The 24,793-nt window shown below is 43.1% G+C and overlaps 1 protein-coding gene across 2 annotated transcripts in view; it reads right to left on the reverse strand.

The window, feature by feature from the left end:
- FNDC3A (fibronectin type III domain containing 3A) overlaps nucleotides 1-15,917 on the reverse strand; it is a 59,352-nt gene extending 43,435 nt beyond the window's left edge. The window contains exon 1 of one of the 2 annotated variants that reach the window (XM_039348756.1): nucleotides 15,668-15,917. The gene's annotated coding sequence lies outside the window, so the exon portion shown is untranslated. Of the gene's footprint in view, nucleotides 1-14,013; nucleotides 14,128-15,667 lie in introns of those variants that run through there. The other variant, XM_039348757.1, reaches the window with a different exon arrangement.
- Between the last annotated feature and the right edge of the window lie 8,876 nt (nucleotides 15,918-24,793).

A 24,793-nucleotide genomic window follows, 5' to 3' on the forward strand; every position in this document is an offset into this window, starting at 1 on the left:
TCCCCATTCTGACTAGATGCACTCCAAGTGCTGGATCAGTGCTTTCATTTTGCCAAGGGTTGAGATGTACAGGTGGATATAATAAACTTTTTGATGATACTAAATCTCATATCAGACACTATTTCATCTGTCCTCTCCCGCTACCACCCATTGGAACCGTTCCTTCAAGGAGATGGAGAACATTGCAAGACCCATTCCAAATTCTTGAAGATGGCCCTCAGGATACCACTTCACTGCAGAACCCCTTTAAATACTTTTGTGGCCATAGACCATGGCTACGGATCACCAAGACTTAACTCAAGATTTCAATCAAAACATTTCTTCAAGCCTTTGTGGACTGGCTGTGAAAACATCGCGGCCACTCAGGGCTCTGTGGACCATAGTCAATGACATGGAAAGCTATTGAGAAATCAAGGACAACCAAGAGCATATACTCCTGGAGCAATCTCTCAACAGGTCACACCAAGATATGACCAAGGTAGTTTCCAGCCTGAAACCTGACCGCTACAGGTCCAAAAAAATCTGTTTCTTTTAAGACCGTTTGAAGACTTTTAGGTAAGCCACTGTCTTTCTGGATGCAGTTTCAAAATACTGTGATAATAAAGAGTGTGCCACAAATTAAGTATAGGATTAGTAACCAAAAATGATTTTCAATAATTAATAACAGAGTAACAGGACTCACTGGAGAAGAGCCTAATGCTGGGGAAGATGGAGGGCAATAGAAGAAAGGGATGACAGAGAAGGAGGTGGCTGGATGGGGCCACGGAAGCAGTAGGCGTGAGCTTAAATGGCCTCCAGAAGATGGTAGAGGACAGGAAGGCCTTGAAGAACCTTGTCCATGGGGTCGCAATGGGTCGGACACGACTTCGCAACTAACAACAACAACAGTGCCTCTAAGCTTAAGCAAAACACTTTCCCACTCACCATAGGTGTCACACTGATCCACTCACCACATTAAGAAGGGCTAATTATACAGATGGTGCCTCTCCCTACAAATTTGATCTCTTTCTAAAATTTAAAGAGATCCTTTTGGCAAGACCTACAGAGAACATGTTTTCAAAACAGGGTTAAAACATTCTGGAAGGTGCATCTTTCCTTCTCACTTGAGAAATGTACTCAACATACTTTTTTCCTTCGTTGCAGAAGGATCAGTTCACGATGGGTAATGATGCATATATATTTTTACTTTTTAGTCATCCTCCAAGCTTGTAGAGAAGGAGCTCCACAGCCCATAACCAAAATTTGATGCAGAAAGTGGAACTGAGAATGAGAGAGGGAGAGATGCAAAGCAGGAGGAATAAATAAATGAAGCAAGGCTGTGGGGAACTTCAAGGAATTTCTGAAATCACCCCGCCTGTGCTATCTTTTCCTATTAAGGAACTGCTTCTCGCTCTTCCTTCTAAAAAAAAATCAACTAGCAATCACATTGAAACTGCAGGAGCCGGTTGGAAATACTTTCCCACACAAACAGAAACTAAAACACAGACCAACTTCACCGAAAATATGAATACACTGTGGTCCACTTCTCTCCTTTAGCCTGTCAATAAGTCCCAAAGTATTTCCCAACAAAATAAAATGGCGGTGGGGGGCGGAGAGGGGGGTATGTCTAGTTTAATGAAGAGAAGGACGAGGGGGGAAAGGATAGCAATGATCCAATGTCTCAGGGGGGCTGCCCCAAAGAAGAGAGAGTCAAGCTATTCTCCAAAGCGCCTGAAGGCAGGACAAGAAGCAACGGGTGGAAACTGACCAAAGAGAGAAGCAACCTAGAACTAAGGAGAAACTTCCTGACAGTCAGAACAATTAACCAGTGGAACAACTTGCCTCCAGAAGTGGTGAATGCTCCAACACTGGAGGTTTTTAAGAAGAGACTGGACAGCCATTTGTCCGAAATGGTATAGGGTTTCCTGCCTGAGCAGGGGGTTGGACTAGATGACCTCCAAGGTCCCTTCCAACTTTACTATTATTATTATTACTATTAGATGCCAATCAGAGCAAAAAATCCTATTTTCTTCTCCAGGTAGCCCTCGACTTTCAACAGTTGATTTAGTGACCGTTCAAAGTTACAACGGCGCTGAAAAAAGTGACTTGTGACCATTTTTGACACTTAGGACCACTGCAGTATTCCCCACGGTCACATGATCAAAATTCAGCTGTTTGGCAACGGACTTGTGTTTGTGACAGTCGCAGCGTCCCGGGGTCACACGGTCAGCTTTTGTGACCTTCTGACAAGCAAAGCCAATGGGGAAGACAGATTCACTTAACAACCACGTTGCTAGCTTTAACAACTGCAGTGATTCACTTAACAACTGTGGCACAAAAGGTCTTAAGATCGGGCAAAATTCGCTTAACAAACGTTTCACTTAATAACAAAAGAGTGGGGCTCAATTGTGGCCGTAGGTCGACAGCTACCTGTATATTTCATGTCGGTCTGGCAATTTAAGTTTGTTTGTTTTTTTTTTTTTTTTTGCAGTAAAGCACCCTATTTCCTTGAGAATTCTTGGCACAATCCCCTACTTTAACGACAGCGAACCTTTTAGAGACTGAGTGCCTAAACTGCAACTCAAAACTCACTTATTTATCGCCGGGTGCCAGGTGGGCGTGGCCCACTGGATGGGCGTGGCTGTGGTGGTCATGGCAGATTGGGTGGGTGTGGCCAAGGTGGGCATGATCACCTCAATGTTGCTCAAGGGGAGGGACCCCTGTGGGAGCTGGGCAGGGTTGGGGGAGATCCAGGGGGTCTCTGGCAGGTGGGGCGGTGGGCAGGAGGCTTACGGGGTAAGGCGAGGCAAGGCAAGGCAGAGCAGGGGTGCCATTGTCATAGGGCAAAGTGAGGCGGGCCGGGCAGCTGTGGCCTGATACCATCAGCCCTGCACACAGAGACCAGCAAGTGCATGGGTGCTGGGATGCATCCGGCCACGTGGGACCTCGGCGAGTTAGCGGGCGGCTGGCTGAAGAGGGACAGTTGCCATCACCGGGGCATGGCATGTGTGCCCACAGAGAGGGCTCCGAGTGCCGCCTCTGGCACACGTGCCATAGGTTCGCCACCACTGCCCTACTTTGTCACCTCAGAGACTCTGGCAACTGAGTTTGATCAAAACTGGTAATATCAGCTCTCATTATAGAACTTTTAAAAGAACTGGGTGCCAAGGTATACAAAAGCAGTCACAGGCGCTTTGCAAAGGCTAAATATGATCCTTGTTCCCAGAATGCAACATTTCTCATAAACTTCAAAAATTGGCCTGTTTAAGATAAACTTAAATCACGGTTTATCAAAGTGCAAAACAAACGCTGCAACTGTCATAATGTAAAATTACTAAGATCTGGCAATTAATTGCTTATTTAAGCCCACACCAACAAGCTTCGAGTTTGCGCTCTGATTCTAAAGCAGTATGTGACCCCAAGAATATTTCCAGGAAAAAGAGGGGCGGGGGAAAAAAAAAAGAGGAATTGAAAGTGGGTAAGGAAGCAGATAGAAAGTTATAAGCTGCCTAGAATCACCTCTAAATGAGAAGGGGAAAGAAAGAAAGAAAGAAAGAAAGAAAGAAAGAAAGGAAGGAAGGAAGGAAGGAAGGAAGGAAGGAAGGAAGGAAGGAAGGAAGGAAGGAAGGAAGGAAGGAAGGAAGGAGTTCTTCAATACATATTTGGGATTTTTATTTGGGATTTTTTGTTTATCACAATAAACCCTGCCTCAAAGACAAAACTCCCAGTGGTTCGCAAGATAAGAATATACAATAAAATGTAAAACATAAACATGAGACAAATAAAATCCCCAACACAGTGTATGACATTAGGCTCCAAAGGTCCTTCAGAAAAGCTATTGGACACCATTAGAGACAGATAAATTTCCAACAACTCTGTCAATGAAAAACAATCTTTATATCATTGTTATATATGCTACCATCAAATAGGTGAAGCGCTCCTTCATTTGTGTATCTTGTGAGGTGTGGCTATTTCTGCTTTCTTAATGGCACTTAATATTTTACAAAGGATTTCTAACATTAATGCTTCATATATTGTATTTGTTGACAGATCTTGAACAAACATGTACATCAGTTTACCAAATATTCACCAGCTTACTAAGCACTAATCCACTATTAAATTTTGACGCCTGGGCTGTAACCCAAGCCTATTTGTAAATGTGACGGGGTGTGTGTGTGTGTGTGTGTGTGTGTGTGTGTGTGTGAGAGAGAGAGAGAGAGAGAGAGAGAGAGCGAGCTAGCTAGCTAGCTTTTGGTTCCAAAAATTCTGTAGTACCTTAAAAGCAAGCAAAATAACTCAAGGATCAAATGCCTAGTCTTTTAATTATTGACCAGGATAGTCACATTTAATTTAACAGCTGCTAGGATATATCCAACTGAAAGATAGTTTTACTCATCCATTTGGTCTTTGATAACCAGAACAGCCAACTAATTCAAAATGTCAATCACTTGTAGCAATCATTAAAAATATGCCCTTTAAAATAACTACAAAGTGTTTGATTAAGTTGAAAAATAAATTAGTAACCAATGAGAACAGTAATTTTAAAAAAGCTGTGACAAGGTTTCTATTTCATATCAAAACACATAAACAAGGCTTTGAAAGTTGCAACTCCATATCAAATTGAATTCAAAGTATTTAATTTAAGGTTGAACTGAAACACACTGAGGGAGGAAAATCAAGGATCGTCTGCAATTTAGAACTGGATTTCCCCTCTGTGGTGGCCCTTGCATCTACACTTCCAATGCCCAAATTTCAAATTTTACTGTGGGAAGTGATACCTGGTATGAATGTGGATTAAGTCTTCAATTCCCAAGATTGAGGAAGGCCTGAAGACTGTGTATCTTGGATATTCAAATTCAAGGAAAGAGAATTATGTGTTTCACTCTGGAGTTAATCTTAATGAAAATAGTTGGATCCTTATGACATTCTCCTTCTTTCCTAGAAATGCTTCAATAAACACAATAGATAACTAATTGCCCATTGTCATAGCTGTTTAAATCAGTGGTTCTCAACCTGTGGGCCGGGACCCCATTTGGGGTCGAACGACCATTTCACGGGGGTCGCCAAACAACGCAGTCCACCATTTTTTCCCCCTTTTCCTTAGCTGTGTTACTCCCTTTTCTTCTATTGGCTTTTGAAAGCCAATAGAATAGACTCTCTTGAATAAAGTCTAATTCTATTGGCTTTCAAAAGCCAATAGGAATTGTCCAGGCTGTCTCTGCCCTGCTGAGCCTGCCAAAAGTCCCATTCTACAAACGGTGCTGCACCAGTTGAGTAGTCCTCGACTTATGACCGGTTGAGTACTCCTCGACTTATGACCGGTTGAGTACTCCTCGACTTACGACCGGTTGGGGGTCGCGGTATTAAAAAGGTTGAGAACCACTGGTTTAAATAGTAAAGAATATAGAAGTATTACTTCTCATGGTTTAGTAGAAATTTTAAAAAGTGAGGTCAATGATCAGGAGGTAATTACTGTAAAGTTATTGAAGACAAGGAACAGATCCAAAACATGCAGGTGAGGTTTCAAGGGCGGGTTCTATGGTCCATGGAAGCAAATTTCTTCTTACATTGTGCTATGGCTTCCTTTGAATGAGAAGTTATTTCAGGATTATGAAGGAAAGTATGAACTACCGAAGTCCCCTGAAAAATACTCAAGGTAGCATACCCTGCAACTCATCAGACAACCACACTGGAGAATGGAGAAGGAATCAACACATAACTGTTTAAGAAAAACTAGATCACAGATAGCCAAACTCTACTGCCTAAAGCAGGTGGTCTTCAAACTTGGCCCTTTTATGACTTGTGGACTTCAACTCCCAGAATTCCTCAGCCATCGTGCCTGGCTGAGGAATTCTGGGAGTTGAAGTCCACAAAAGTCATAAAAGGGCCAAGTTTGAAGACCCCTGGCCTAAAGGAAAGTGGGAACTGATCTTAATATTCAAAATGCATTAGTAACTTTTTTATGTAATAGTAATAAAGGGACTATTAAAACAGGAATAAGATCAAAACTGAGTTTTGTTTCAATGGTTAGTACATATATATATTGGCTGCCCATCAGGGAAACCAAAATGTAGATATTCTTTAACATCAATTACCAGAGAAGGGCATAGAATGCAGGAGACCCTATACCATTTCAGCCATTTGTCTGAAATGGTATAGGATCTCCTGCTTGAACAGAGGGCTGGACTAGAAGACCTCGCAGGTCCCTTCCAACTCTGTTATTCCCATGTTCCATGAATCATTTTCTCTTAAGAACATTCTCAGTCATTCCAGAACTGATATTCCTGTAACACTGGCAATCCAATTAGTCTGGGATTTAATGAGGACATCTGTGGTTTACAAAAGCCAAATTGCATGTTCATATTCATTTTTAGGTAAATATCTCATGGAATTTTGCAATTGCATCTGCACTCAGTCAAAGAACGGATGGCAGGAAACCAGACAAAGCATTCAAGCATACAACCCACATACTAGCTGCCAGTCCCTTATTTGCACGAATCAGTACAGTGAGCAATTTATTAATACCTCTAGAGCAGGGGTAGGCAACCTTGGCTCTTTTATGACTCGTGGGACATCAGCTCCCAGAATTCCTGAGCCAGCATGCCTGGCTGAGGAATTCTGGGAGTTGAAGTCCACAAGTCATACAAGGGCCAAGTTTGAAGACCCCTGGTCTAAAGCTTACTTTGGAATGTGAGAGCAACCCTTGTAGTCGATAATTGTTAATTTATGAACAGAGCCCAAACAGAACCAGTACCTGAACTCAATCACTGTTTCACTATTTCATGCCCATCTTTTGGTAATCTCATCTGAAGTACTTTATCAGATTATTCCTGAAAGATTTTCTCTCCATTACAAGTGATACCACACAGAAGCATTTCAGGAGAACTGATTTACATATTCTAACTTTCAAAAAATGTCAGACAAATAAGTCTTTTGACAGGAATCTAGTTATAACTTACTTGGGAGGCAGGGGCCACATAGTTTCCATAATAGCAATCCGTTCATAATTGGACATATGTTTTTTATTAAATCATTACAAATAACTTTATATATTTCCCTTATATGCACTCTCTTGTGTGTATCATATTTGGCTTCTATCCAGAAAACGCCACTGGGTTGCAAATAATCATTAGAAACGTTTCTTAAGTTTTGCTCCAAAAGCAAATGTAGTCAAACAGATTCTGTATGCGCAGGTGGAAAATACACACATAAATTAATATGTCTGACAATTCTGCCTTTGATGAGGGATAAACCGCCAAAGGTGGTTAAAACCTTTTAATTCCTGAAAACACAAACACATTTTCTCTCTCGACAAAGAAATTTCAATATAGATTTCTCCCTGGACATTTATCTTGACTCCTCAAAATCAAAATAAGAATACCAAACCTGATATACAGTACATGATTGCAATCAGCAAAAGTATTTCGTGGCATTTTAATGTCACTGGATAAAATCACAGCTCTAAATGATTTATTTATATCCCACATTTATTTATATCCCATATCCCAGTTATTCTTACAAATAACTCAAAGCAGCAAACATACCTAATACGCCTTCCTTCCTCCTGTTTTCGCAAAACAGTAACCGTGCGAGGTGGACTGGGCTGAGTGACTGGCCAAAAATCACCCAGCCGAATGTCATGCCTAAGGCGGGACTAGAACTCACAGGTTCCTGGTGATTGGCCCAAAGTCTTCCAGCCAGCTTTCATGTCAAAAGCGGGACTAGAACTCACGATCTATTGGTTTATAGTCTGATGCCTTTACTATTAGACCACAATTTTATTATGAAGCTCTGTATGAGTCCAGCATTCCTCTATTCCAGACATGTCAATTCCTCAGCCAGTCTGCCTGAGTTGAAGTCCACACGTCATAAAAGGGCCAGATTTGAAGACCCCGTGTCTTTCCTGCAGTTCCACAGCATCCTAAACATCTCCATGTTTATTTGCTTCTTTACAGAGATTACGCTGGCATTACTAAAAGATGTAAATCAGGTAGGAAGTAACACGGACAAGTGTTTGAAAAGTCTCAAATATAAGGGGAACTGGGCTCAGACCATGTTGGATTTTTTTTTAAGACTGGAAGAATTGAATGGTAGAAGGTATTCTATATATATGCAGAAGATTCCATGCTGAGTATCTGCAGTTATGAAGAATTCTAACAACATGACCTAGAAAAAGTTTAAGAATTTTGTAGCATAAGCAAAATAAAATTGTTGAATCCCAACTGGGTTTCACCTGTTAATCCACTACACATACAAAGAATGAAACTCTTCATCTCTTAGCAAAAGATACTAGCATCCAGAAATCAAAAATATTTTCTATTCTCTGCCTATAATCAGAGGGAAGCATTTTTTTTTAAACTTAAGTGAAACCAAAGGGGGGGGGGGAAGCCTCTCCTATTCTTGTCCCTTAATTCTCATCAGCAGAGCTTTGAGGTACTTCCAAACACTGGATTCTAAATCACTGTTTCCTCTCTGCATTGTAAGGCAAATCAATCTTATTTTACAGCTAAAAGTTGTATGGTACTTTAAAATCAAACATACTTCTAGAACCCCTGCAGTATGGCTCAAACAGTCTGATACTCCTGTATAGTAAGCACGTTTTTATTCTATTTATTTGTATTTTGCCTTTTTTAAAAACAAATAATTCAAGGAGGCAAACATACCCAACTTAACTTTCTTCTCCTATTTTCCCCAGAATGATATGCCTGTGAGGTGAGTTGGGCTGAGTGTGCACGATTGATCCGGCTCACGTGAGACTAGAACTCAGTCTCCTGGTGATTGGCCCAAAGTCACCGAGCTGGCTTTCATGCCTAAAGCGGAACTAGAACTCACAGGATTCTCGTGAATAGTCCAAAGTCACCCATCTGGCATTCAGGCTTAAGGCAGGATTAGAACTCACCGTCTCCCACTTTCTAACCAGGTGCCTTACCCCTAGACCAAACTGGCTCTCAAAGGGCTGATCCTCCCTCACTAAACAATTATGAAATCCACAGCACTGTAATCAAGTTTACAATCAATTTAAAAATACTCAGAAGAATACATTAACTAAATTAAAATGTGTTGCTTGGAAATATATCTATGTTACATGTTATTGAAGTGAAACTTAATATTGAATTAGATGAGAATATGAAAATTGTGTTGTTTTTTTCCTGCCATTCCTGCTGCCATGCACCTAGTATGAAGTGGCAGACTATCATCATGCTGGAAGAGATTAAATTGCATTTGCCATTTAGTAATCTAAACATTGTTGAAAGAGATCTCATTGAAGCTGTTCACAATTCCCTTGTGTCTTAGCTTAAACGATTGTGTCATCTGCCAATTTTGTCACTTAATTGGAAATGTCTCGACTAACTCATTTATTAACGATCTGAACATGGGCCCAAACCAGATCCTTGGGGGACACTATGTTGTACCTTCCTCCAATGTGAAAAACGGTTCATTTATTCCATTCTGTGTTTTCCATAGCTGTCAGGCGCAAGCAAGCAGAGCCGTATGTGCTGTGTTCCAGCTAACCACTTTCTTGTGCTCTGTCTATAATACAAAATTCTCCCCAAACTGCTGGCCTTCCCTTGGCAACAGATAGATAAGGTTCCATGTTGCTTAGGAGGGGAGGGGATGGTCCTGGATCTCTTACAACTCAAGGCTAATTCCCTGCTTGAGGCCTCCACCCTGCCTGGTTGGGCATTTCCCAACAACAATTCAACTAATCGCCGATCCACGGGAAGACTTTTCCTGCAATCCTATGACTACTTTGTTTACTCAAGAGTGTCTCACGAGGACTTTTGTCAAAAGTCCTTTTGAACACAAGTATAGGGCCACCTCCATTCATGTACTTGCTGACCCCTGCGAAGAACCTGAACAAGTTTATGAAGCAGGATCTACCTCTGTAGATGCCATGCTAGTTCTCTCAGCCAGCTGGGCTCCTACTCAGTGCTTTGCAATTTTATCTGCCAGTCTTTTTTATCTGCCAGTTTTATCTGCCAGTCAATTTTATCTGCCAGTTTTCTGCCAGTCTTCCCAATCTCATCCTCCATCCTGTTCTGTTAGTCAACACATTCTCTTCGTGCCCGCTATCCTCCTCTATCTTGTACAGCTCCCATCCAAGTACTGAAAAGGGGGAGGGAGGGAATCTTGGTTTCATTTTATGTGTTCCTGAAATGTACACACGATCCTTTTTTCATAATTACAAAAGCTAAAAGAAGGTTGGGGAAAATTGAGGAGGAATGCTTACTTGAGGCCATCCCACACTGTGCAGATTGTGTGGCTTAGATGTCCTTCAGGCTTCAAGTTCATTTCTGACATTATACGCAGACGGATCGTAGCGATAAGTTGCAGGCTTCTTAAACGGAACGATCGTTTGAGTCATATGATAAGACGTATAATATCTGAGCGATCAAAACTATCTTAATGAGCACACTAATCCAGCTTCATTGCAGATATTTATTCCAAGACAGTGATGTAATTGGAAGTAACTGCCACACAGGCCTGCCATACCGTGTATTCCTTGAGCAGCTTTTTATTAAGAATCTGGCTCTTATCGGCCACAATTTCCCAGCTCTGGGAGATTCAAGGAAACATGGGAAGCCAATAACAGAATATATCTAAACCAAGAGGATTTTGTGTGTATGTGGATAATGGCAAACACAGAACAAGCCAATCAATCACCCCAATACAGCAGTTCCTGTAGTAATAAAAACATAGGTGCATAAAGTTTAAATAAAATTTCACTAGCACTGGGAACAAAGAGGCTAAGCTCTTAATTTGATTCAATTATTCCTTTAAGACAGCGGTTCTCAACCTATGGGTCGCGACCCCATTTGGGGTCGATCGACCATTTTTCGGGGGTCGCCAAAGAAGGCGATCCGCCATTTTCTCCCCTATGGGGGCGGCGCCGCGCATGCGCACCGCGCATGGGGGGTGCCGCGCATGCGCAGAACGTTTGTGTGACGGGGGTCGCCATCACACAAACGTTGAGAACCACTGCTTTAAGAGGAAAATGATCTAGCATTTTCAATTTCAGATAAAACTTTCACAAAGCCTTATTGTCTTCAGAATGGATCAATTAATCTAATACACTACAGGATAAAAGATTAATAATGCTATCCTTAAATATTAAGCAAATTACATCCCGCATCAGATTTACACAAAGCACTGATCCTCTACCTACATAGGTTCAGGGGAGTGAGAAGTCACTCATGCTATCTCCCTTCTCGTTTCTTCCTAGACTTTTTTCCCCACAAGTGTAGGGTCCACTTTTTCTTGAATCAACCAAGTATTGATAAATTGGTTACGACAGGAATTAAACCAACCTGCTTGTTGCCCAAGCCTGATGTCATGAGGTGAGAGAGAATGGCCCAAAGTCACCTAGCCAGTTTTCATGCCTAAGTCAGGATTCGAACTCTAAACCTGAAGCACAAAACTTTCTCAACCTACAAACATTCATGATAGGGATTGTAAGTAAATTATCACACTTTGCATAACCCTAAATTAAAAAGGGCTTTGGGCGAGTCCTAATCCAGGAAAGGTCGTTTGCAGGATCATTATATGACAGTGGTGGCGAACCTATGGCACGCGTGTCAGAGGCGGCACTCAGAGCCCTCTCTGTGGGCACGCGTGCCGTCACCCCAGTCCTAGGCCTTCAGCTGGGTTTAATTAAACCTTTTCGCTTTAGGCCTCCGCCACCGTGTACCCCCCCAAAAAGGTTCAATCAATCAGTCAATTTCAACTTCTCGCGGGAAAAAAAAAGATCTTGCAAAGTTGGAATTGATTGATTGAACTTTTTAGTCCTACCCAGTCTGCCGTTACCACCGCAGCCACGCCCACCCAATGGGCCACACCCACCCGACACCTGATGATGCATAAGTGGGTTTTGGGTTGCAGTTTGGGCACTTGGTCTCTAAAAGGTTCGCCATCACTGTTATATGAGGTTTGGCAGAGCAGTTATTAGTCACAGTGGCTTTCATTTATCTGAACAATCCATAGTAGTTTTGAACAATATTGGGGTGCCACAACAGAATGACATTCTCTGGTCATTCCATGGCTCCAAATGGGGGGAGAGGAGAGGAAGATGTAGAGTTCTTAGCATTCCTAATCAATTCTGCTTATCAATGCATAAGCCCCCTTTAAGGCTTTTCAGTTTCTGTGCCAAAGTAAATGTTTGTTCAGATGCAGGTGAAAGACTCAAACCTGGGAGATCGTGTGTGCACAATATTTGTGCAAATCTGTGAATCCTGGAAGCTCCAATGCTGCTGGATTTTGTTGGTTTTTCTGAATGACTGAGTTACTGGATCACCAGGAAATATAGACAAGAAAACTTAGGTTAATATAAAAGAGAGAGAGAGAGAATATATTACATCTCCACCACAAGGAGTGGGTTTAAACGATGAGATAGAGCTCAATCTGTTTTCTTTATTCAGGAATCCAAAATTTCTGCTCTACAAAAGAGATAAGAGCTGAAAAATCCACTATCTCAACCTTCACAAATTAAAATATAACTTTTGTGCCATACAAGAATGCAGGTGAAAGGGAAAACAAGATATATAAAGGCCTGCTTCAGTAGCAAAATTTAATTTGTACAAAATTATTGAATTTTAAAAAACACAATTATAAACAGAGTTTGGGATGAAAGAACTGCAGTGATATTTCAAGTGTCAAGAAAGAAAAAATGTTTATTTGGTGATCGCCAACTTAACCAAAGCAGGTAACCAACCGTCCATAACACTATTTTAGCATAAGGCAATATTATTTTCCCAAGTTTTCAAAAAAGTACTATGTTTTTCTACTTCTATTTAATTCTAACAATTGTTATACTCTTCAAAATACCCCCAGAAGAGCAAAAACAAAATACTGTGTGGTACGAATTCTCTCATTTTCTTTTTCCATTCTTATTTTTAAGTATTTGACAAGTGGGTGATCTTGGCTCATACAACTGCATAAGCTACTTCAGAGTTTTGCAAGGCATATATTGCCCTGGGCTCCACAGAAGAAACATGAAAAACAAAATAAAATAAAAGATGCTTACAGCACATTTCCCAAATAACAAAAACAGTTACATAAATTATTTCACTCATCATTACAACCCACATATAAATCAGATCCTGGTGATAGGCGTGTTACCAATATGGCTAAGAAAGAAGGACCAGCGCAAATTACCCTTTTTTCAAACAAATCATAGCCAAGACATAATTTCTCAGCTGTAAACTGATTACGCCAGAATCTCAAATCTTTCCAGGCTGACAAATTTGACATTTTGAAAAAAATGTCATGGATACCATTGCCCAATGGCTGCTGTATGTAGCAACTGATCTTAAAACACCTCTATCGCAGGAGCCACCAATAATCAATTAAGAATCGAACTACAGCACTAGCTGAAAGAGTTATCAATTCTGTTAATTCTGTTATCGCTTTAAGTTTTAAGCTACAGTTTGCCATCCCTATCCACGATGATATATTTATCAGCATAAAGGCCTGAAAATCGAACCTAGGTTTTCCTATCGAAAATAGATAGGCTTTTCCATAATTAATCTAAAGCAAATTAATCTAAAAAAACCCCAACAGATTAAAAACATGAAACAGATTCCATTTACAACCGATGACTAAAAAAGCTGGAAAGGAATACAAACAGGAAATGTACAATGAACTGAAGTACACCTGCCAGTATTTGCGTCACTGACCGCCAGTTGGCAAGATTATAACAACACACACTATTTGCCATATGTTGAGGAAAGGCTCTTTAAAAAAGAGGGAGGGGGGGGGAAAGTGGTCTTCTTAATCCCAAAACAGAGGTTTCCATCATCTGAATTACTATCCCCCAACCTGCCATCACAGCTGCAAATGACACGACTTGAAACTTCGGCAGATTTGGCTTGGCACCTACTGAAATATTCGCAATTAACCGGGAGTCTTAACATTGGGTACCAATCCCCCTTTCTACCTCTCTCTCCTTCTCCCCCAAAAGGAAGGGATCCAAAGGGATTCAAGAGACAGGCCGATGGAAAGCAGCAGAAGCAGCAGCCACTGATTAACGGCACCTACCTTTGGCTCAGGAGAAACGCTGTGGGAGGTGCTGAGTCTCTAGTACACTGCTATGCACTCAGTCAAAAGGCCGGGGGAAGGCGACGTGGCATTCAGATCGACAGCACTGAAGGGGGAAAGGAGGTGGAGAAGAGCGAAGGGGAGAAGCATCCCTCCCTTCCTCCACCCCCTTTCCCCCCTTTTCAAAATAATTAGCCGCCCCCGCAATCAGCGACAGAAAAAGAGAAGTCACCTAGAGTCAAAACCTTTCAAAGGGAATAGCAATCGGACCCATCACCTCTGCTCTACTGGGAAAAGGAGATGAAAGGAGGGGGGGGCGCCGACATTCCTAGAAATCTTTCTCTCCCCCTCTCTCCCCACATCCACAAAGCAGGTGGAAGCCAAAGGGAGGCATATTGCTCTCCCCCTCACCCCCAAAAAAGACATTTCTCTCTTTAAGTATTTTTCCACAGGCACCTTGAAGTTTCTTATACCTGTTGCCTTGCATTTCCAGATGTTTGGGGCATAAATCACAACCCTGGGGACAGACCTACGGTTCCTTCCACCAACTCTACTAACTTTGCAAGGCCGCTTTTGAAACCCAGCCCCTTGTGTGCATCCTTGCACAACAGCCCCCTTATCACCTCCTTTCCTGAACCCCTCTCCCCAACCTCGCCCCCTTTGCCCATTCTTGCAGATCCAGGTTATTCACCTTGATTCCAGCCCAACTTTCCTGCCTGAGCTAAGCTGTGGTTACCTCCTTCCCCCTCCCCATTTCCCCCTCTCCGTTTCCCCACTTTTGGGGAGCCCACCCCACAAAGCCCCCACCCCAACCCGCCCCCTCCACTCCTCCAAGGCATTCTCCCCCCAAACCCCTTTCCACCTCCAAGGATTAACAGAAAGCACCCCCCACCCACCCCTATCCTCAGCCAGCCAAGACCCTCCCCCTTCTTCAGATCTTTCCCAGCCTCTCTGAACCCACATAGCCCCTTCTCCATCCCCCCCCAACCCTCCCCCCAAAAGGGAGCACAGCCAGAGAAGGTGGGAAGTTCTGGAAATACAGTAAAAAGATCAGCTGTAGGAAGGGGGCGGAGTGTTTCCCGGAATAATAGCCGAGATGGGAATGCGAGGCTGGTTGGCTGGCTGGCAGGCAGGCAGGGGAGAGTGGAGAAGGCAGGCCCTGGGAAATTTAAGGAAATGGGGATTTTTATTTTTTTTAAAAAAAGACTTGGCGCTGGGGGGCCGGGGGGAGGGGGCGTGGAGGAAATAAACAGGGAAAAAAAATGCAAAGCTGAAGCTGCAAGGGCTGAGTTTGCAACGGGGAGAATGGACATCAGCATTTTATTTTGTTTTATTTTACAAAATCCTGGAATTGTGGGGCGGGGGGTACAAATCAGCTGTGGGGATGGAGAGGGGCTAAGCGGGGGGGGGGGGCTGTTGCTGGGCAAGGAGGGGACTGGCATGGGGAGGGAGGGAGGGAAGGGGGCTCTGCCTCTTCGCCCCCTCCTCGGTCCAGTATTTCCGGGGGGGGCATCCCGCCCCCCCCCAGCGCGTCTCCCCCTCCCCTTTTATCCCCCTCCTCCTCCTCCTCCTCCTCCTCCCGCCCGGCCACTGCCCCGCCCTGGCGGTCCGGAGGGGAGCCTCGATCGGCCGGAGAGGGCGCCTCGGCACTCACCGCGCGGGGGGACCGGAGGAGAAGGCGGCGAGCGCCGGGAGGGGAGGACGCTCCAGCCGCCGCCTCAGGCTCGGCGCCACGAAGCCTCGCCGCGGCAGGAGAGAAAGTCGGACGGGTCCGCCATGATGGAATGCAGGCTGCGGCGCATGCGCGGTACCGCCGCAACGGCGGCGACGGCCCGGAGACGGAGAGCGCGCGGCCGGGCGCGCCAACCACAATGCGGTCTCGCTCGTCTTCTCCCTCTCTCGCTCTCTCTTCCGTCCCCTTCCCCGACCAGCGCTGCGCTAAGACCTTGTGTGCTAAGGAGAAAGGAAAGCCGTCGAAATAGGCTCGGGAGGCAGACATTGCTTTTTTTTTTTTTTTTTCTGAAAAAGAGACGCGTGCAGCGACTGGAAGAGGATGCAGGCTTCTGAGTCCTGCAGAGCTCTTCGTCCAGACCGAGGTTGCAAAGCAGAGGGAGACCTGTAGAGAGAGAGGAAAGGGAAAGATGAATGAATGAATGAATAAATGAATGAGAGTTGAGACTGAAATCGGATGACACAAGGTCCTTTCGTAAAGTTTCTGGGACTCCCGTGGCAGCTAAATTTAATACATCATTAGTGTTGGTCGCAGTCAGCCAGATGTTCAGACTGTATTTGGCAATTTTGTCCACTTATCGAGTCCTTCCCAAGGACCTGGGGTAGGCAGATGTGGATATTTGGAGGTGTTAAAGGTCGCAGGATGTAAGCTGTTCCCAAATAAAGCTGCCTTTTGCAATTGACTGATGGGGGTTTCGTCAATGCCACTGGTGCTCAAGTGGTGCTCCATTGTTTTGGGATTGCACCTAGGGTGCCTATTATTATTTCTACCCCTTTTGCTTTCTTTTGCCAGTGTCATTCTACTTCTATTTGCAGATCAAGTCCAGACTAGAATTCACTGATTTCTGGTGATTGGCCCAAAGTTGCCCAGCTGGCTTTCATGCCTAAGATAGGACTAGAACTCCTAGTCTCCTTGTAATTGGCCCAAGTCACTTGATTAGTTTACACGCCTAAGGTGGGACTCTCCCTTCTGTGTCCCCCCCCCCAAAAAAACCTTTGGGGAAGCCACTGGACATTTGTCTAAAACAGTGGTTCTCAACCTGTGGGTCGGGACCCCATTTGGGGTTGAACAACCATTTCACGGGGGTCGTCAAACAATGCAGTCCGCCATTTTTTCCCCCTTTTCCTGAGCTGTGCTACTCCCTTTTATTCTATTGGCTTTTGAAAGCCAATAGAATCGACTCTCTTGAATAGAGTCTAATTCTATTGGCTTTCAAAAGCCAATAGGAATTGTCCGGGCTGTCTCTGCCCTGCTGAGCCCGCCAAAAGTCCCATTCTGCAAACGGTGCTGCACCAGTTGAGTAGTCCTCGACTTACGACCGGTTGGGGGTCGCGGCATTAAAAAGGTTGAAAACCACTGGTCTAAAAGAAGAAAGCATGACTAAAGAAACAGTCTTATGAGCAAATATGGAGTAAGTTTCAAACTGCTTTGTAAAATTCCCTGGCTGGGTTCACATTGTTAGGAGGAAGACGCCTGACTTTCAGCATTGGACAATATACCCTTGAGCGTGGACAAAGAGATTAAAAATCAGTTCTACCAATCTGAAATGCAAGATATGCCAACACCCTTAGGTTCCAGTGCTATGTGAAAAGATTTAGTGAAGATATTACAATAAATTATAATTCAACTATAACGTGCAATCAATAAACATGGCTTCGAGGCAGATTTGACATTTGGATAGCACTTGCAACGATCGATCCCATCCGACACACAGATGTAATTCTTCCCAGGGTATTTTGGTTCCTGAGATGCAGCCACAAATCTTCTCCCCAAATCCAAGTACCACAAGGTCCAAATTTTATCAACTGTCTTTGGCACCCAAAGCAATAAATCCTTATAATGCCTCTTCTTAATTATGGAAGCATATCAAATTAAATAACTAGGAATTGGTTTCTCCAAAATTGCTTAATTCTACCAGATGTGCCATTCTTAGTAAGATCACCTGCCTTAAACCATGTAGTAAGAATAAAGACCTTTGAGTTAGTTAGTTTTCATATTCCTAATGCAGTCTTTGGAGCCATTGCTGTGGGCGAAATATTGATGTACTGTAGAGCAGAAGTCTCGAAACGTGGCAACATTAATGTTTGTGGACTTCAGCTCCCAGAATTCCTCAACCAACCATACTGGCTGGGGAATTCTGGGAGTTGAAGTCCACATGTCTTAAAGTTGCCAAGGTTGGACACCCCTAACGTGGAGGATCTATCATATGGGTCTTCAAACTTGGCCCTTTTATGACTTGTGGGCTTCAACTCCCAGAATTCCTCAGCCAGGCATGCTGGCTGAGGAATTCTGTGAGTTGAAGTCCACAAGTCATAAAAGGGCCAAGTTTGAAGACCCCTGATCTATCACATTGCTCCCTATGGAAACCTGAGATAATGCACTCCTGGGTAGTTTGATATATTAGAACAGGCGCTGAAGCTAGAAGGGTTTGAGATCATTCATTAGCAAGAATCATAGGATTCAGGGAGCATTGAATGTGATAACCCCTCACTGGTATTTCTCCTCTCCTCGCTTTCTTCTTCCAATACTTCTCCACATCCACCAATAGTCCTCCATTATCCATTCTCTTTCCTTCATCTTAAGGCAGTGTTTCTCAAGGTTTGCAACTTTAAGACGTCCTGACATCAACTCCCAGAATTCCCCAGCCAGAATGCTATGCAGGCTAAGGAATTCTGGGAGTTGAAGCCCAACTTCTTAAAGTTGCCAACTGTGAGAAACATGGATTTAAGGGGCAGTTCTGCAGAGTGAAGCAAAGCTGGGGCTCCATCAAGCATTGACCCTTCTCCAGAGGTCCCAATATGAATTAGAGCAGTGGTTCTCACCCTGTGGGTCGGGACCCCATTTGGGGTCGAACGACCATTTCACGGGGGTCGCCAAACAACGCAGTCCGCCATTTTTTCCCCCTTTTCCTTAGCTGCGCTACTCCCTTTTATTCTATTGGCTTTTGAAAGCCAATAGAATAGACTCTCTTGAATAGAGTCTAATTCTATTGGCTTTCAAAAGCCAATAGGAATTGTCCAGGCTGTCTCTGCCCTGCTGAGCCCGCCAAAAGTCCCATTCTGCAAACGGTGCTGCACCAGTTGAGTAGTCCTCGACTTACGACCGGTTGAGTAATCTTCAACTTACGACCAGTTGGGGGTCGCGGCATTAAAAAGGTTGAGAACCACTGAATTAGAGAAAAGTTTTGACTAATCAGGATGAGGACAGAATTGTTTTCTAACAAAATGTGGGCGAGACTGACTATGCAACACAAGATTGGTGCTCAATAACCAACCCCGATAGCAAAAACTAGTAGCACTTCATGTGAAGAGGTTGGGTATTTGCTAGGAATCCTTTCCTTGAGTCTGGGGGGAGAGTCACCCCTGCCTCCTTGCCCTTCTTAAAACCAGGAGTGCTTAAGACGAGCATATTTGGGGGGGGGAGTCATTCTGCCCACCCATTTCTTGTTCTCAAGAGCAGCAGGCAGTTTTTTATGACTCAGAATCTACCCCTTGCAGTTTACATTTGGAAGAAGGAGTTGGAGAGCCACAGGAAACACAACAGATGATTACAAATGATGCACTTGGTTGAACTTGCTCCTTATTTTGGCCCCACAACTAGTGGAAAACTGCCCTGCTAAAAAATTAACCCCATTTCTATGAGTGTTTGGGGAGATAACAAAGACAGCATCACAGCAACCTTGTGAAGCTGGTTAGGCCGAGTAGCCGAAGTCTTTGGCTGATACAGGCAGTTCTCAACTTACAACTGTCCATTTAGTGACCGTTCAAAGTTGTAACAGCAGTGAAAAAAGCGACTTATGACCATTTTTCACACTTACGACCACTGCAACTTAGCACGATCCCGTGATCAAATTCAGATCATTGGCTACTGACTCATCTTTATGACGGTTGCAATGGCCCAAGGTCATGTGATCCCCTTCTGTGACCTGACAAGCCAAGTCAGATTCACTTAACAACCATGTTACTAACTTAACAGCTGCAGTGATTCGCTTAATAATGGTGGCAAGAAACGTTGTAAAACGGGGCAAAGCTCACTTAACAATTGTCTCGCTTAGCAACCAAAGTTGTGAGCCCAATTGTGGTTGTAAGTCAAGGATTATGTCTATTTCTTGCTATATTTCTTCTCTTTCTCTCTCTCCACGCCCCCCTGTCTCTTTCTTTCAGGAAATGATAGAATGACTGGGCAGGAATTTTTAAGCAGGCAGCCGGAAGCATCATTAATAAAACAGATTAAGATATAGAATGCACTTGTTGAGCAGGGAAGAAAAAAAAGCTGGATAATCATTTCACCTTAGAGAGAATTCTTGAAATCGAATAGGCTCTGTGATTATGGCCAAACATTTTCTTTTAATCTCTCATCGTTTTGTTCTTTTGAGGAGTTTTGATGAAGAAAACATAAATCTGCAAAAAAAAAAAAAAAAAAGACGGACACCTTCTGTGCAGAAACTGCCCAGATATCTGCTGAGTGAGGGTGGAGAAGATGGCTTTGCATTGTGTCCACACATTATGATAAACCATGATTTTCCTAACATGTGCATCATTGAATAAGCCACAGTTAACTGGCTTCTTTTATCATGCGAACCCATCATGGTATGATTTCTTTGCTTCTTCCAGCTTCTATTATTTCCCAAATCTTCATCATCATCACCATCACCATCCATTAAGGAGAAAAAGATCAGCAGCTGTACCACACTTGGTTGGAACCAGATTAAAGAGGTTTATTCCAGCAGTTAGAGTGCAGTACTGCAGGCCACTTTAGCTGACTGTGTTCAGCAGGTCAGCGGTTCAAATCTCACCGGCTCAAGGTTGACTCAGCCTTCCATCCTTCCGGGGTAGGTAAAATGAGGACCCAGATTGTTGGGGGCAGTGTAAATATATATACATTGCTTACTGGTGTACACCGCTTAGAGAGTGCTCGCACTTAAAGCGGTATATAAGTCTCATAAATAAATAAATAAATAAATTCATTGCCGATCGTAGCTATTATATCCACTGTTATTTTTCTGACAAAAAAAGCTACCTTTTGTGGAACAATTCGTCATTCATTTAACGGCTGCAAGATTCCTTTCACAACTGCAGTGATTCACTTAATATCTGAAGCAAAAACTTCAGACGCTTAGCAACTGACTCATATTTATGACGGTGGCAGCATCCTGGGGTCATGTGTTCCCCTTTTGCGACATTCTGACCAGCAAAGTCAACAGAGAAGCCAGATTAATTTAAGGGCTAACTTTAACAACTGCAGTGATTCACTTAACAACTGTGGCAAGAAAAATCGTAAAATGGGACAAAACTCACTTAACTCTCTCACTTAGGCAACAGAATTTTTGGGCTCAGTAAATCGTAAATTGAGAACTGCCTGTAGGGCTATGGCCGCCTACAGCCTTTGCCTTCATCTCCAAAGCCTTCTGTACAGAAGCATTCAGTGGTCCTCTTAGACACAAAATCAGGCAGAACAATGAAAATTCTTGATTCCAGTTGTGGTCGTAAGCCGTCTTACGACTTTCTCTCCTCTCCTCTCTTCTCCTCTCAAAGGATCTTCTCCAAAGGACACTGCAACCATCATAAATATGAGTTGCCAAGAGTTTGATTTTTTTTGCAATGGATGTTATGCAAATCACTGTAGTTGAAAGAATTGCATAGTCACTAAAAGAAAAACTAATTGTTGTACAAAAGGTACATCCTTTGTAAAAAAAAAAAAATAATAATGATGGAAATAATACCGTAGCTATGACAGGCAATGAATTGAAGTTCATGTCAAGATTAAACCTCTTTAATCTGTAACACCCAGGTGTGGTACAGTTGTTGATCTTTTTCTCCATGGTGGTGGTGGTGGTGGTGAAGAAGAAGAAGAAGAAGAAGAAGAAGAAGAAGAAGAAGAAGAAGAAGAAGAAGAAGAAGAAGAAGAAGAAGAAGAAGAAGAAGAGGAAGAGGAAGAGGAAGAGGAAGAGGAAGAGGAAGAGGAAGAGGAGGAGGACGAGGAGGAGGAGGAGGAGGAGGAGGAGGAAGAAGAACAAGAAGAAGAACAAGAAGAACAATAAGAAGAAGAACAACAACAAGAAGAAATAATTCTAGACGACTGTAGCCTTTACCTGCAGAAACAGATGCTCCCACTTTACAGTAAGTTGATGGAGATGGAGTCCTTCAGGGCTCTTGTTTGTATAGGGCAGGCACAAGTTTTCCAAGGTGAGAATGAATAGCAGCATTGTTGCCCCTAGAGAAGAGATGTGCCAGCAGAAATATGTGGGAGTTGCAAGCAAGGGGACCACTGAATCCACCCCCGTGACAAGCTGTAGATTCCTTTCGATTCCAACCTAGCAGACTGCTAGGAGAGGACCTCTGAATGTTTCTGGGCAGGAATCTGAAGCTTGAATCATCACAACTGGACTCAGTTTTAATTTCAGAAACGTTTCACTATCCATTCAGGCAGCTTCCTCCATCAGTACAAGGCGGTTAGGTAGAAACGTCGGAATGTACCAACTCCTGCCATACCAACCTCAAGGGATGCTTCCCCAAAATGCATTTGTTGTCATTCTGGGCAGAAAGCTTTGGAGATGAAGGGAAGGGCTGTACAGGTTGTCCTTGACTTACCACCACACCAGAGCTCAAAGTTTCTGTTGCTATGGGAGACAGTTCAGTGAGTTTTGGCCCATTTTACCCCTTTTCTTGCCCCAGTTGAATCACTGCAGTTGAATTAATGTGGAATGATGAACAATCACTAGAATAATGATGTGTCTGCATAATTACTAGATAGTGCTGTATGTAGTTATGTGACTAACCTAATGTGCATTGCACTTGGATACAATATATGTAGCAAACTCTCCATTGTATACCCTGAGAAATGAACCTAATATATTACAATGTGTATTTCAATGTGTATTCCTTTGTTCCTGAGGAAAAAGAAAGTATAAAACTGAAGTCTGAACCCGCCCTGGGGGGGGGGGGTTTCAGAATTGCTAGTTGCTATTGCTTCTGAACCTGCGCAATAAATCTCTCTGCTAAAACCCTCTGGAATGCGTAAGAGTCCTTTCGTTTTCCACAAGAGAACCACTGCAGTTGTTAAGCTAGTAACACGGTTCTTAAGTCAACCTGGCTTCCCTGTTGACTTTGCTTGTCGGAAGGTCGCAAAAGGGGATCACATGACACCCCCCCCAAGACACTGCAACCGTCATAAAGATGAGTCAGTGTCTGAATTTTGATCACGTGACCATCAGGCTGCTGCAATGGCCGTGACTGTGAAAAATGGGTAGTAAGTCACTTTTTCCAGTGCGGTTGTAACCAGTCACTAAATGAACTTTTGTAAGTCGAGGGCCACCTGTATGTTACTAACCCATCCTCATTGCTGGCGGTTTTTCTCCTCTTTAGCCCAAATCCTCCTTTTCAGTGGCGAAGTGTTGTTTGCCAAAGGTTCACTTCCTGGAGTCTGCTGCTGGGCTTGTCTGTCAGCTTCCAAGCATCTCACACACAATGTGCTTCTTTGTCAATCTTACATAATCTGCCATTACTGAATGAGATCTGCCTGTGAGCAAGACACAATAAAGCTTTCAAGGAAATGTTAGAGACGCGGGAATGCCAAGCAGCATGTAAATGACAGTCATTCATAAATTTATGCCTGTGATAAATGAAGACAGGGCAACAGTTGGGATGCTGGAAAATTGCAAGCAATCGCTCTCTTCCTGCTCTTCCTATATATTTGTATTCCTATATATTTGTATAGGAAGAGCAGGAAGCTAACAACCAGGCCTGGAAGTTTTTAAGAAGAGACTGGACAGCCATTTCTCCGAAATGGTATAGGGTTTCCTGCCTGAGCAGGGGATTGGACTAGATGACCTCCAAGGTCCCTTCCAACTTTATTATTATTATTATTATGGATCATCGCACAGTCAGCCAGATGTTCAGAGTGGATTTGGCATTTTGTCTACCTATCGAGTCCTTACCAAGGACCTGGGATAGGCAGATGTGGATGTTTGATGGTATTACAAATATCATTATTATTATTATGATGATGATGATGATGGATCATCGCACAGTCAGCCAGATGTTCAGATTGGATTTGGCATTTTGTTTACCTATTGAGTCCTTACCAAGGACCTGGGACAGGCAGATGTGGATGTTTGTGACATAGATATTATAGATATCTATATAGAGATATCGTCGCAGGATGGAAGCAGTTCTTAGTAAGGCTGCCTTTTGCAATTGTCTAATGCGAATTTGTCAATGCCAAAGTGTTCAAGTGGTGCTCCAGTTGTTTTGGGATTGCACCCAAGGTGCCTATGACTATTGGTACTACCCTTGCTTGCCTTTGCCACAGTCTTTCTATTTCTATTTATAGGTCTTTGTATTTTGTTATCTTCTCCAGTTCTTTCTCACTATTCTGCTATCTCCAGGCACTGCCACGTCCACTACTCTACTACTACTACTACTACTACTACTACTACTACTACTACTACTATTATTATTATTATTATTATTATTATTATTATTATTATTATTATTATTATTACTATTCAATATCTATGTCACAAATGATGCTGGCATTGGGAATATAGTGCAATGCTTTTTATTTTAGACTCTGGACTTTATTTCAAAGAGAAGTTGCTGATTTGCAAATTACAGGTAGTCCTTGACTTATGGCCACAATGGAGCACAAAATTTCTGTGGCTCAGCGAGATAGTTGTTAAGTGAATTTTGTCCCATTTTGAAACCTTTCTTGCCACAATTGTTAAGTGAATCATTGCAGTTGTTAAGTTAGTTCAGTGTTTCTCAACCTTGTCAATCTTAAGGCATGTGGACTTCAACTCCCAGAATTCCACAGCCAGCATGGCTGGCTGTGGAATTCTGGGAGTTGAAGTCCACATGCCTTAAAATGGTCAAGGTTGAGAAACACTGAGTTAGTTACAAAGAATTTAAGTGAATCTGGCTTCCCCCAATGACTTGGCTTGTCAGAAGCTTGCAAGAGGTGATCCCATGATCCCGGGACACTGCGACCGTCATAAATATGAATCAGTTGCCAGGGTCCGAGTTTTGATCACTTGACCCTGGGGATGCT

The sequence above is a fragment of the Crotalus tigris genome, unplaced genomic scaffold (genome assembly GCF_016545835.1).
Source record: "Crotalus tigris isolate CLP2741 ecotype Arizona unplaced genomic scaffold, ASM1654583v1 scf7180000018172.2679963, whole genome shotgun sequence".
NCBI lineage: Eukaryota > Metazoa > Chordata > Lepidosauria > Squamata > Viperidae > Crotalus > Crotalus tigris.